Raw genomic sequence first — 13,566 nt, 5'->3', positions numbered from 1 at the left:
GCCTTGATTGCTCCTAATAGAAATACTCAGGAAAGCTCATCCTGAATGGGGAATAAGGTGGAAAGAGACAGGTTGAAATGGAAAAGCTTTAGCATGTATCAAGCTTCAAGATGTATTTACAAACAGCTGAATTTGCACTAATAGCAGAGTCTACATTCTCATTCTGAAAGCCCTCTGGTGTGTCCTGTGTCTGGGCACCCAGGCAGGGAATTTGTAGACAAGGTGTGTGAGAGCTGATGCTCAGAATCTTTCCTTGGTTGTCCAGCACAGTGTTGTATGGGCACACTCTGACTGTCCTGGAAATCCAGCTTGTCACCCAAAAGCAAACAGTGAGGCAGAAATAAGAATGCTGAAGATATAAACTTGCTTTCACGGTGGATATCATGCTTTTAGTATAAAGTAGTTTTCAGGAAAACTCTGGGTCCAGTGCCACTCCCAGCTCCCAGTCCCTCCTAAAGAAATAAGATATAAAAACATAGATTCCTTTTGTTTCTGTGCCTTTCCGTGGGATTTTGTTTGCTGCATCTTTTCACACTACAAACTCCTATCTGCCTTTTGTGGTGCTCTCCTCTAGAGAGGATGCACTGGTGATCTCAAGTAGAAAGCAGATGATGAAGAATTGTTTGAATGATCCCCAGGGTTATGAGAAAGATGACTGGAGAAGGAGGCTGCTTGGACTCTGCTCTTCTGATTGGGTTTGCTCTGTTTACAGTGTGATCCTCAAAATAAGCTCTAGTGATGTAATATCTCCCCAAGCCATAATACCATTCTAATAATTTAATTTATAGCCCTGTTTGTTTTCATTTATGGTTTAACAGACCAGCTGGCAATTAGGCCCTAATTATGCTGTTATGCAAAGTAGCTCCATTTATTTTTATAACATCGGCTGCAGCATAAGCTGTATTTGTTTTTAATTGTGAAATCAACCATGGCAACACCATAATGATCCACGTGTCACAGCTGGGAATGCTGCTCAGCTTGGCTGAGTAAGGTGCAAAAAAACCTGGATGGGTTTCAGCACTTGGATTCCCCATTCACATCCAGACAGGGGAACCTCACATGGATGCTTGGTGTTTGCATCCAGCACCAGCTTCTTGGTCTTGCTGCTTCTCCTTCTCCTCCTCCCTTTATATTTTAGCATCACTAGAAAGCAAACCCTGCCATTCCACCATAGCAGAAGGCTCTCCCAGTTCCCTCTCCTTTCTGGGAGAGCTGGGCAGCTCTCTGGGCTCACAGGGGTGTGCCCTTAGCACCTCCTGGAAGTAAATATTTGGGCATGTCCATAAGGAAACCTTCCAAAGGGCTGGAGGCAGCAAGTCAGCTCTGGCTTTCAGACCATCAGGTACTCACGCCTGGAAAGGGCACTGCCAGGGGAAATGGGGACAGCCAGAGAGGGACCTGCAGTGATGTGTGCTGGGCCTCCTACAGCAGGTTTGCAGAGCATGGAAAGGTTAAAATTTCCTGCAATAAGAGAAGGATGCACAGGGAAGCTCAGAAGATCTCTCTTCTTTCCTCGCCCATCAGTCGCTTCCCTTGGGACTCCACTTTTCCAGGTACTTTCAATCCTAATTTATTTTCTCTGTTCTCTTTAATGTTGCTGGGTTTTGCCACATTCCTATGATTCAAAGGGGTTTTTTTGCCCTTGTTTCCAGAAACCAAGTTGGAGAATTCCCTCAGGTCTCCAGCTGTAGGTGGTTGTTGTCCTCCCCCCTTGCCAAAAGCACTCCCAGAGTCACACACATGTAACAAGCCAGCTTGGGCTCTGTGGTCACACACGTTTCAGAGCCTGGGTGGGACTTGCACATGGCTCCAAATGTTTAAATCTGTACTGGCCAGAAGACATTGAGTCTGCAAAACAAGAATCACAATAAATCACAAGGCGGAAGGGGGCTGCAAATAAGAAACTACAAGTGCCTTGCTTTTGCATAGCTGTCTTCACCCATTGGACTTTTTCAGAGAACAACTTGTCTTATCTTGCTAGACAGGGACCAAACGGACATGAGTTCAGCTTTTGGCATGGCCACACTCCTCCTGAATGATCTCAGACAAGTCACTGAGTGGGCTGCTCTTGAAATCTGCTCCTGCAATGTAGGGATATGGTTTCTCCTTCCCCTTTCCCATCCTATTTGCTTGAATTTTCCTGCCTTAGAGAAAAGGCAGTGACTTGTAAGTGTCTGCACCTCTAGGACAAGTATCTGAGCAGGATCTGATTTTAGAGGGAAGTTGGTGCTTGCATTTATCTGGGACTTTAGGCACTGGGATGTCTTCCCAAGCTCCAAGGTAGGGAGTAATTAAGTAAGGTCATGGAGTGTACTAGCTAAAATGTAGCTACTGCTGAGGCCTCCACTGTCTCTTGCATATTCCAAACACCAATACCAGGATAAATGACCCCAGGATTGTTATTTTTATCTCCAGCACTGGGAAACTGATACACAGAGGTTGACTTGTTCCCTCCAACTGAGCACATGGGTTGCACAGTTCAGGATGGAAACTCAGTGTCCTGCCTCCTCCCCACCACTCTATCTGCTGAGCAAGAAATGAGATAGAGAAGAAATAAAGGAGCTGCTAACCCTGAGTACAGAAGCACATGAAAATAACTATTTTATGGAAAAATAATTATTTGCTCCATAATTATTAGCTTATCATTAATTATGGAGTAAATATTGATTCAGATTCTTTTTTTTAAACCAAACCAAAACCAAGTCATACCCTCTCGAGTTTAGCTTTAATTCTGGTTTCGTGTCCTCGTGCTTTATTTTTGTTTGTTTGTTCAGAACCAGCCTGTCAATCCCTAATGGAAATAACTGGAGACGTGTGTGAATTAACACACATGCACACAAAAATGCAGACAGCAAGAAGAAGTCATTCCACAGTCTAGCCTTGTTAAAGAATACAGTCAGTTTCCAGCAGCAAACCTTCCCCCCTCAGTCTCTCTAGCCAGAGGAATTTCTTTCACCTCCTCAGAAGCTGTTTATTAAAGCTGGGCTGGTGCTGGTTCCCAGGTAATAGAACAGCAGCAAAGCTTAACTAATCTCTGGTTTTACTGCAGTAATTAAACTGTGCACTTGCTAATAAAAAGGTAACACTTTAAATTAAGGCCCCGTTTCTAAATGCTGTATTAATATTTATGAAATGATTACTGCATGCAGCCACATTCTTGAAGGACTTATTAGAACCTGTGTTATAAAACTCAATTGTAATAAACCCTTAGCAGTTATGCTCTGGCAAGCTGCAAGTTTTTCAGCCCTACAAGTTCTGTCTTCTTAAAATGGGAGGAAAACACTCTTCCATTCCTTTAACCCCCCCAGTTTTGTTTCTCTCTCACTGTTGGTCCTGGCCCAAGTACTTTTGCTCAACCATCTGTAAGATGGGGTGGGATTTCATTGCTGAGGTGCTCTCCAGCTGCTTTGGAAAGGTCTGGAGTCTCCTGTGAAATCATTTCAGGAACATCTGACCTCCTGAATCCTATCTGCCATCCCACACACATTGCTGGCTTACCAGAGTGCTCATGAAGAGCACTTGACACCTATGTTTCAGCAACTGGAGCTTGCCCTCAGCATCCAGACTCAGCTGGATGGCTCAGGCTCCTTCCATGGCTGATGGAAGGAAATAGATTGCTGATGAGAATTTATCTCCCCCCCTCTCTGAGGCATTTTGACATCTGTTTGGAAACCCCACGTGATCTGGAAGTTCACTGAGTCTGTAGCTTCAAGGAGCATTTGCAGAGGGAACAGGGTGAGGTCACTCACAAAAAAAAAAAAATCAAACTCTCATCACCATGGTCACTTCTTGGGCCAGAGGACAGGGAAGGCAGAGACCAGTGTTCTGGGAGCAACAGGGAATGAACTTCAATGGATTATTTTCTTCATTAAGGAATATATCTAAGTATCAAGGTAGAGTTGATGCTCATTTTTAGACTTCTCTTTGATAAGCTAGAGATCCAACTCATCCAGTCTTTCACCCTAAGACATGATTTCCAACTTGCAATTTTTGCACAGGAATAAGCACTCTTCAAATGTTTAATCAAAACTCATTTTGTAAGAGGCTGTACTTAGAGGGATAATTTGCAGAAAATCCCTTCTTTTGTTGTTGTTGCTCTTCCCTTTCCTGCAGTTGTAATAATCTGATGCAGCTTTCCTGATCATCTTCCTACCTCCTCCTTTCCTTTCACTTCAGCTCCCAGAAGGGCACACGTGAGGTCCTAAACTTGCAAAGATTGAAGGTCTATAAAATATTCTGCATCATGAATAGCTCAGTGTAAGTCAGTGGGACTTCTCCTGCATAAAAACACTGTCATGCAAAAGTGTTTGACAGTTGGGAGTATAAGTGATTGACCTCTTTTAATTAAAAGCTTGCAAAAAAAATTCCAGCACAGCTCAGTGATAGAATAAAAACTGGGATCAAGTCAGGGAGAGAAAAGCCATTTCTGTGTAGTAGCCCCTTGCAACAAAGGCAACCTCCACCCCAAACACACAACATTTTAAGGGCCAAAAAGCAAAGAGTTTGTGTTCAAACTGACCTAAACTAAAGCTTGGACTTTATGCTCTAGTAACATAGCAACATTTGTTATGTATTATAACAGCATCCAAAATGACACAATAAAAAAAGAATTATCTGTGATTAGAACTAAACTATTGAAATGTCTCCAGCTGAAGCCAAAATTTGGAAGGGGACAAGGGAGGGGGAAAGAGGAGTTTATTATTTCAGTAGCTGCAATGAAAATCCCCTCTGGGTGCTCTGCAAACCACCCTCTGCTCTTTGAAACCATCCCCCTCATTGACATGGTAATGGTCTTTGTTGAATTCAAAGACGATTACATCAGAAATGTGTGGCCTCTTGTGGGTTTTCCAAGGCTTATAAAGCACACAAATTATATGAAAATATTGGGTTGAAAAATTAGTAAGCCATAGGAGTTTGTGTTGTTTTAGCCACGCTTTACTGCAGGCAAGGAAAACTGTGGCTCCTCCAGACCTTTGCCCAGTCTTTCAAAGCTACTTTCTTTATTATTTTTCTTTTCTGGTGGGCTCACTTCAGATATACAGCCTGGATTTTTAAAGAACTTTCATACTGGAGCAAACTTTTCAACATCTACTGCACAAAGAGCAGGGACCAATTCTCCTCTGTATTGCTCCTGTTCAGCCTTACTGGTTCTACAGTGTAACCAAGAAGAAAGTTCTGTCCCACAACGTTTGGTCAAGTGAACTCTCCAAAGAGATTGCTCTCTTCATGGATTCTTGCATGCAGATGACAACTGTGCATGTGAAATGGGAAACTGTGGTTGGTAATTATTTTTAAAACATCTTTAAGAAGTCTTAGGTTTGCAGACTTAGCAGCACCCTCTGAAAAGGGCAACATACCCAGGATAGAAAAATTATCGCTAGTGGGGGGAAAAAAAAATAAAATCAAAACTAAATCACCACTCAGCCCGTATCAGCCTTGTTTCTCAGGACTGTACCTTAGGAAGACTGAAACCCAGAGCTGTTTCAGTCCTGGTCTGTGCCTGTACCAGCTGAGTCCTCATAGTGCCCAAGACTCTGAGCTCTGGTTCATGGCTGGGGAGTGATCAGGGGACATCAAGGGGTGGCTCAGGCACACAAGCTCCGTGCAGCCCAACACTCACCTGGGGTGCTTGGCTCAGCTCAGTAACCCAGAGTTTAGTTTTGTTACAGCAGTGATTTCACAGCCATGGACTGGGGCATCACCAGGGCAGAGCTGGGGCTTCACAGGGGACTGAACAGAGAATAAAATCTGCTGTGAAGACAGCTGTGTGCCTCCTGGGGAGGGACTCATCCCTGCCTGGTATTGAGGGGATGGATTCAGGTCTCCTGGGTTCATTTTTCTTCCTGTTAAGGTACTTGGATACTCTCAGCAGTGCTGTTAATGAGTTCACTCACTGCTCTGAGCTGTTCTTTTTCATCTTTATGTGACTCATAGTGAGAGGAAAAAAGCTGCTCCTGCCATACCCATGTTGTTGTCAGACTTGGATCTGCTCAGAGTAAAGCTGGCTCTGCCATGTCCTGAGGTTTTTTCTTTTTGGTGCTTTTTTGTTTTGTTTTGTTTTTTTTCTCATTGTCCTCTGAGGAACAAATTTAAACACCACTCCCAAATGGAGTAAACAGAAGATTCAGGGGAAGGTTCCCAACACCAATTATAAAATATCTGAAGATCACACAGTGAAAGAACTGTTGGAACTGCTGGGACATGCCCTTTTCACTTGCAAGTGCTCCTTCCATTGGGCTTTCTCCAGTACAAGCTCTCCTTTCTGAGAACATTTGCTGCTAATGACATAATTCCCCCAAATGCCAGAATGCAGCTCTGAAGGTCAGCTGCCAGGGGGGTTGGTGTCCCAGTGTGTATCCAGGTTATTGACACAGCTTATCAGGAGTTAATGACTGAGTGCTCCTGCTCCCAGAGAGGTGACCGTGTACCCAGGCAGAATGTCCCCATCACAGGTGGTGACAAACAAGGCTCGTGGGAAGGAAGGGCTGTGGGTACCCTGTGTTTGGTCTTGTCTGTCTGGAGTTCTGGGAGAGTTTGTTTATGTGCTGGCTGGAGTGTGGCAGAAGGAAATTGTGGCAGGGATGCTTGTGGGTGTCTCCAGCAAGAGGCTGAGATTTGGGGGGGGGGTGTGACAAGGGGAGAGGGCAGGAGAGAAAACCCCTTCCCCTTCTGTAAGAGCAGGGGGATCATGGACATGATGTGTGGAAATAATAAGGACATTCGAGAGCTGGGGTGAGACCAAGCTAGAATCTTCCTGAAGAAGAAGAAAGGGATGGCCCAGAGGTGATATTGTTAGGATCTGGAGGATCCCAAATGGGTCAGTGGCTTTCTCTCCTTCAGGATCCCAGCACCTGGCCAGGACAGGACTGGTTTGCAGCTGGATCAGCCCCGGGCTGGCCAGGAGCTGGCAGGAGGCAGAAGGCAGGGCAGGATCTTTCCTTTCTGCAGCAGTAGCCTTAGATCAGCTGGAGCCCAACCATGAAATCATATCCTATGACTGGAGAGATGTATTTGTGACAAGGATATTTTCCCAAAAGGCAGAAGGAATGTTTCCAAAGTAGGCAAGGCAGCTTAGAAGCTCCAGCTTTATCATCTTCCAGGGTAGCTGGAGTCACCAAACACCAAAATCATTTGGAGCTTTGCACTCGAGGGGAAGAGATGAGCTGACACAGGACCTGTCCCCCAGGCAGCTGCAGCTGGAGGATTTCTTACCTTCCCCTCACTTCCCAGACTGGTGTGTTCAGGGGGATGCTGATTTTGTCTTGCAAGCCTTTCTGCTAAGTAGTGACCTGGAGGCAAAACAACATCATTTTGACTTTCTGGTTTTGAGAGAGGCTGAGCAGCACCAGACACTGCCAGGGCCTCTCAGGCTGTGCCTTCCCTGCTGATTTCCACCTCAGCTTCACCCATCCCTGCCACCTCCCTGCATCCCACGTCCTCCCATCCCTCCTCCCCTCTCCTGCCAGCTCCTTTCCATGGAGGCTGAACCACGAATTGGCTCAGGAAACAGATCCAGGGCTAGGAAGAAAGACTACTGAAACCAACCCAGAAGCTCTTTGGGGTTCTGAGGCAGCTCTGAGCTGCCCATCCCAGGCCAGGGGCAGCCCCATCCCAGCAGGAGCAGCGTGGGAGCTGAGCCTTGCTGCCCAGCACTTTGGATCCTAAAGCACAGCCCCTGTCTCCTCGGGGCTGCTCAGCTGCCAGGTTGCTGTTAAGGAAAGTGGTGGTGCCAGGAATGAGCTGTTCCTCCAGGGCTGATGGATAAACACTGCCACAGACCCAACGGGACCTTCAGCTCTGCCTCTGGGTAAGAGGGAGATAAATTTAGAAGTGAGATAGTCTGTTTTGACTACCAATTAGGTGGGTCTGAAGACAGGAGGAGACGTAGGGGAGATGATTTTTCCCTCGGTGCCTGCTTGGCACTGCCGGGGTAGCCTACGCACACATGATTAATTGCCCCATCATTCAAGTAGCTCTTTTTATGCTGGCCACTCACAATATTATTATTATGAGCTACTGTTTTTCCAAAGCCAATTATTGTAGGATTAAAACACAGCATCTACCCTTGTATGTGTAGATGCATAAATAAGGAACCAGTAATCAAATAAAAGAAATACGTTTCATTTTTTTCTCTCCTTTTTTTTTTTTTTAATTTTTTTTAAAATTTATTTTTCTTCTCTCTCTCTCTTTCTCTCTCTCTCCTTCCAGGCTTTCACATTCATATATAAAATCCCTTGAAGGGAAAGGCTGGGATTTGGAAAAGCAATGGGAGAAAAGTTTGTAAGGGGAAAAATCAGTGGGACCCCATAGAACAAACATGTGTAAAGGCTTTGTTTCAAAGTGGACGAATGCAAAAGCCTGTTGGGGATAATTTTTAGGCTTTGCCTATTTTTAAAGGGTTGAGGAGCAGGGGTAAAGTGAGAAAACAATTCTCCATAGGAAGCTGTAGCAGACTAAATGGAGGTTGTTGTTATTGGCAGAGACATTGATGCTGAGGGCAGCAGCATCGTTACTGAAGCTGGAGGCAGTGGAGGTTTAAATAAATAAGGAGAGATCCATGAACCAAGATAAAATGTGATCTAGCTGTGCAGGGTCCTCCTGTTCTCTAAAGCAAGGAGGCTTGGTGGGGTGTGAGTAAAGGGAGATGAATGAGGGTTATCAGATAAGAGACTCAGGAGAAAGGAGAGAATTATTTATCCTGGTCAGGGCACTCTTAAGCAGTCACAGTCTTCATGAGGAGCAAGGATTTTATCTGTCCATCTGTCTGGCACAGAGGCACATCCCCACCTTGCCCCCTGACTGAATGAGAGAAAACAAAATGAGGAAGCTGCTGGGCTCTGCTCTGCCCAAACCTGAAAGTGCCCTTGTTGAGGGAAGTCTTTCTGTTTGACTTTAGTTCCTTAGACTCGGGGAGAAAACTCAAAGCTTCCCACCCACTTTTCCACTTGCCCTACTTAGTGGGAAGCTCACATAAAATGGATGGGGATTATTACAGGCTGAGGCCAGCATTAACACAGGATTTAGCCCAGCATCTCACATGCAGCTCAGCAATATTAATGACAATAAAAAAACCACCATGAAATACTTGCAGAACCAGTTGTCTGCAAGTTTTGCCTGGCAATCTGTCCAGGAAGGATTTGAAAGAACTGATTCCCTGATTCTAACCCTCCCCGGAGCAGAGGTTGGGGATGTCAAGGTCAGGTGATAACAGCTCAAGCCACCTGCATCATGCAGCAAGATCATAACCAAACCTTCCAAAGAAACATTTTTACCAAGTGCTGTTTGCAGGGCTCTCCTCCTCCTCCCAGGCAAATCTTGCAGTGAGGCTGCTACAGAAAAAATTCCCAGCATAGAGGGTGAGAAAAGCAAGAAATCAAGGGCAGGAACAACCTGAGTGGAAAGGCTTTCTGGATTCTACTGACTTTCTCATCACTTTTCTATTTCACATTTTCTTAAGCATCATCTCACCTTGGTTCTAGAATCAGGAGATCTGGATGTTTTGCTGATGCTGGGATTCAGGGACAATCTAACCTTGAGCAGTGTTGTCAGAGGGGCCTCTGAGCAGCCCAACCTCACACCCCAGCAGCTCTGCTCCCTCTTCCCACACTGCCATGGAAAAGCTGCCACAGTTCAAGTGAAATCTGTCCAGGCAAATGTGTAGAAAATTTCCCTGCAATCCCTGTTTTCCCTCTTCTTAAGGAAATTACTGGTGCTTAATGAATTGTCTGGTTTGTAGAGGTGGAGCTGAAGCAGGAAGAAATGCTTTTAATGCATCTGTTGTAAATTTCATTTTGATGAGAGGCATTCATCTCAGGATTTAAAAGTTGAAAAAGATGCCTCTACATTTTCAGATCGGGCAACATTCCCTAGATTCTTTTTTTCTGGAGTAAAGTAGGGAGGGAAAAATAGAGTTAAGAAAATAATTCTTATCCTGGTTTCCTCCTCTAGTCTCTGACACTGAAAATACATTTTGAAACAATAAAAAGTAGAGATAAAATAGCAAAGAATGGCATTCCTCTCTTCTTTTTCTTTTCCTCTAGGAAAAGAAACCCCCACTTTGGTTGTTTTTCTTGTTTTGTTGTTTCACTTGGTTTTAAGTTTTCCAGTGGAAAAGAAAATGAAATTTCTAAGAGTTCTGTAGAAACATGAAAACCTCTTCTCGGCTCATCCCAAAGTACTTTTTTTTTTTTTTTTTTTTTCCTGGATCTCTTTCCCAAGGCTCCCTTTGTGCTGCTACCAGCTTGTGACCAGCCAGTCAGACCAGTCTGGAGCAGAAAGTGCCCAGTGCCACCAGTGCATTAGAGCCCATGAACCCTTTGCCTCTGCAGCACAGCAGAACCTCCCTGCCTTTTCCTGGCAGAGGGATTGCTGAGCTGCCAGTGAGCCATTGAATACTGCATTCAGTGCTCAGGGGAGGGCTTGTACCAAAGCCTGAGTTAAATAAACCAGTTAGTTACAGGTGAGAGGCATCCCAAAAAACTCCTTTTGCCTCCCAGATCAACCCAGAACTGGGCACAGGTCTGCGACTGAAGGGCCAACAGGAACATTTTTGGGTGCCAAACCCCCCTGAACAATGTTCAGTGTCCTTAGAGCACTGGGGGAGGAGAGAGACAGAGATCTTTTCTTATTCCCAAGGTTTTATGCCCAAATAGGTGCTGTGACTGTAAAAACTGGAGCTCTCTGCACCATAATAAGGGCAAAACCCACTACCAGGCACCTGATGTCTGTAGCCAGAATCAGCAGAAGCCTGGGGCTGTTTGAATACACAGGATCAAAGAATCAAGAGCCTGTTTGTAATTTCTCTATGTAAATAAGAGCAGCATTTGTGCACTGGGAGGCTGTATAAAGAAGCCTTGGTTTAGCAGTAAAGGAAAACTATTTTTACAGAAGCCAGTGAGAGAGGCTGGAGCCACCAATTTTAGGATGATTACAATGAACAAAAAAAAGTCAAGCCTGGAACTGTTTATTTTAATTTAGGGCTTTAGGGGGGTGGGGGGGCATGGTGAGCTGGTGGGGTCAGAAGATATTACTTTTATGGATTTAATCAGATGGACAGGATTTGTGGGCACTGCTAATTGAATGGAGAAAACTGAGGAAGCTGTCTGCTTTGCCTTAAGTTCTCAATTTCTGGTCTCATTGTGTTGGGAAGTCAGAAGAAAAGCAATTCTGTCACCTCACAGAGGCAAGGGAGGGCTAACAAGCCTTGAGAGATACCTACAAATAGATAAATATAAAAAAAAAAAGTGCTTTATTTTGGAGGGGAAGCTTCAATCTGTGCTGGATTGAGCTGCCCCTCTGACTCAGCTCTGTACCTGTTTGCCCTGCCAATCAATCAGGGTTGTGGTAAATCAGGACAAGGAGTGGTAGAAGCAGATCAGGACTTCCAGGAGATGCTCAGCTTATCCCAGTGCCTGGAACAGTCTGGAATGTGTGTGTCCTGAGGGGGGAAGAGAATCATTTAGTAATTCTCAGGGCTTGGCTTTTTAGTTGAAATGCCTCCTGGATGCCAGGTAATGAATCCTGGAATCCTGAACCCCAGAACCCAGGACACCTCATTTCTCCTGTTGCACTGACACACAGCTAAGGATTACATAAATGCTCCAAGATGTAGCAAAATGCAGCAGCAAAGTCACCAGAACCACATCCCCAAGGTGCCCACTCAGCAAGATGTAAATTTTAGTTAAATATGGCCCCTCCAGGTGGTCAGGAATGCTTGGTCCCTGGTGGTTTTCACCATTGACCTCACACTCCAGCAAACAGAAGCCCATGGGTGAGCTGAGGATTTTTTAGGGGTGTTTCTTTCCTTGGTGGTTTGTTTTATTTGTGGCAGAGGGAATTCCAAACAACCCAGGTGATGAAGAACAGCCCTGAAGCTGCAACTTCTTGAGCTGCTCAATGATGTCACTGAAAAAGCCATCAGGGTGTAAATATCCCCCTCCTGCACACCCCCAGGAGGGCAAATGTGTCGGGCTCACGTAGGAGGCAGGACTGAACAGCACATTAGTTATGGTCCAAAAACATGATCTACAAATATTTTCTATATCATAATTATACAAAATGAGTGGAAATTTCTCCCCCCTTCCCCAAGTCCCAAAAACATAGCCCATTATGAACACAGAACCGTGCTGCCAACTCTACAGGAACATAAATATAATTTAAGTCTTTTTGTACTGTGTAGTAGCTGGAAAGTGGAAAAATGATTGAGGGACAAGTGGTTTTTAAAATCCCCCCGAGGCTTGTAACTTACCTGTTTATTTCAAGAAGAGCTGCAACTGCCAAAAAGAAAGGAGTTACTTGAGTTGCTATCATGTTCTGTTTCCAGAGATTAATTCAAAATAAACAGGGGCTGAATCTCTGCTTTTCTGTTTCACTCAGCATCCCTGTACCTGGGGACTGCACGGGGACTGGGAGGGCCTGGGGCAATCCTGCACAGCTCCAGGCCACAGGCACATCCCTACCAGAGCTTGCAGCAGGGTGGATCTTCAGAACCAGGCCCATCCAAGGTGTTTGTTTCCTTTTGGCCTCAGGAGACACTCAGAAATGAGAGTATTTGGTGATAAGGAGAAGGCTGTGAAACCCAGGGGGCAGCAGCCACAGCATAAGTCAAGTTGTAGAAGGCTGGACCAGGCATTTAACCCCACACATTTACATTTTGGGCTTCAGGTCCCAGGTATAAATTAACATGAGCCTCTTTTTACTCCAGAAACCTCCTCTCTTGACAGGGAAGTCCTCAGGTTATAGATAAAATTTTAAAAATGGAAGAGAAAACATAAAGTCATCAGGGTAGATAACAACTTACCCCACGCAGATAAAAGTGCCACTGAAAAGTGTATTGTAATTGTTTGATAGTCTGTGGGCAAGAAAGAGAAATCCTTAATCTTCATCTGTCATGTTAATCTTCATAGGAGTGTGATTCAGTGTCAGATGGTGAGAAGTTTACACCAGGTTAAAAGAGGACAGGGCTAACAGTTCCTTACCAGCCAATTCCTTTTCCTTTACTGGTGGGAGAGACCCTGATGGAGTTGTGCAAGAGCACCCAGTGACTCTACCAGAAATAACTGCTAACAACCCAGAAGGTTGCAGACTGGGGATGGCAGGAAGCACCTCTGAGCCCTGATCCCAAAGCTGGCACCCAGCCAGCTGTTAATGCTCAACTCCAGAGGAAAGATAGGGATTTATCACTGACCCATCCCACCCACACCACTTCCATAGCTCCCAGAGGACTCCCTGGATGCTGACTCTGCAACTTCTTTGTGTCTTTTTGCATTTAGATGCCACTCAGTGCTCTGCTATCAAGCTGTATTTTTCTTGGTGTTGCCCAACATACAAAGGGCAGACATTTAACAGGGCAATGACCCTCCTCAGGACTTTGTCACTGTCTGGGACAGTTAGTGAAAGTCTGAACCAACTGATAAGCCCCATAACCCAGCTGTGATAAGAATTTTCTGTGGAACTTAGTGCAGTGAGGTGGATGTAAAAGAATGAGGAAAAAGAAAAGCTGAGTGGTTGCCTAGGACATGGTGCATGGTTGTACTGATGCTTCATCTCAAACCACAGATGGCCAAG

At 45.0% G+C, this 13,566-nt stretch overlaps 1 long non-coding RNA gene across 1 annotated transcript; it reads right to left on the bottom strand.

Moving 5' to 3' along the window:
- Positions 1-285: 285 nt before the first annotated feature.
- On the bottom strand, positions 286-12,971 carry LOC139805637 (uncharacterized). The gene is made up of 4 exons (XR_011729930.1): positions 12,800-12,971; positions 12,248-12,272; positions 5,621-7,289; positions 286-1,848 (listed from the first exon to the last, which is right to left on the bottom strand). It is a non-coding gene; the product is annotated as an uncharacterized lncRNA (long non-coding RNA).
- Between the last annotated feature and the right edge of the window lie 595 nt (positions 12,972-13,566).

This window comes from Heliangelus exortis, chromosome 20, assembly GCF_036169615.1.
Source record: "Heliangelus exortis chromosome 20, bHelExo1.hap1, whole genome shotgun sequence".
Lineage (NCBI taxonomy): Eukaryota > Metazoa > Chordata > Aves > Apodiformes > Trochilidae > Heliangelus > Heliangelus exortis.
Note: the sequence above shows the minus strand (reverse complement) of the source record. Positions and strands in the feature narration are given on the sequence as shown.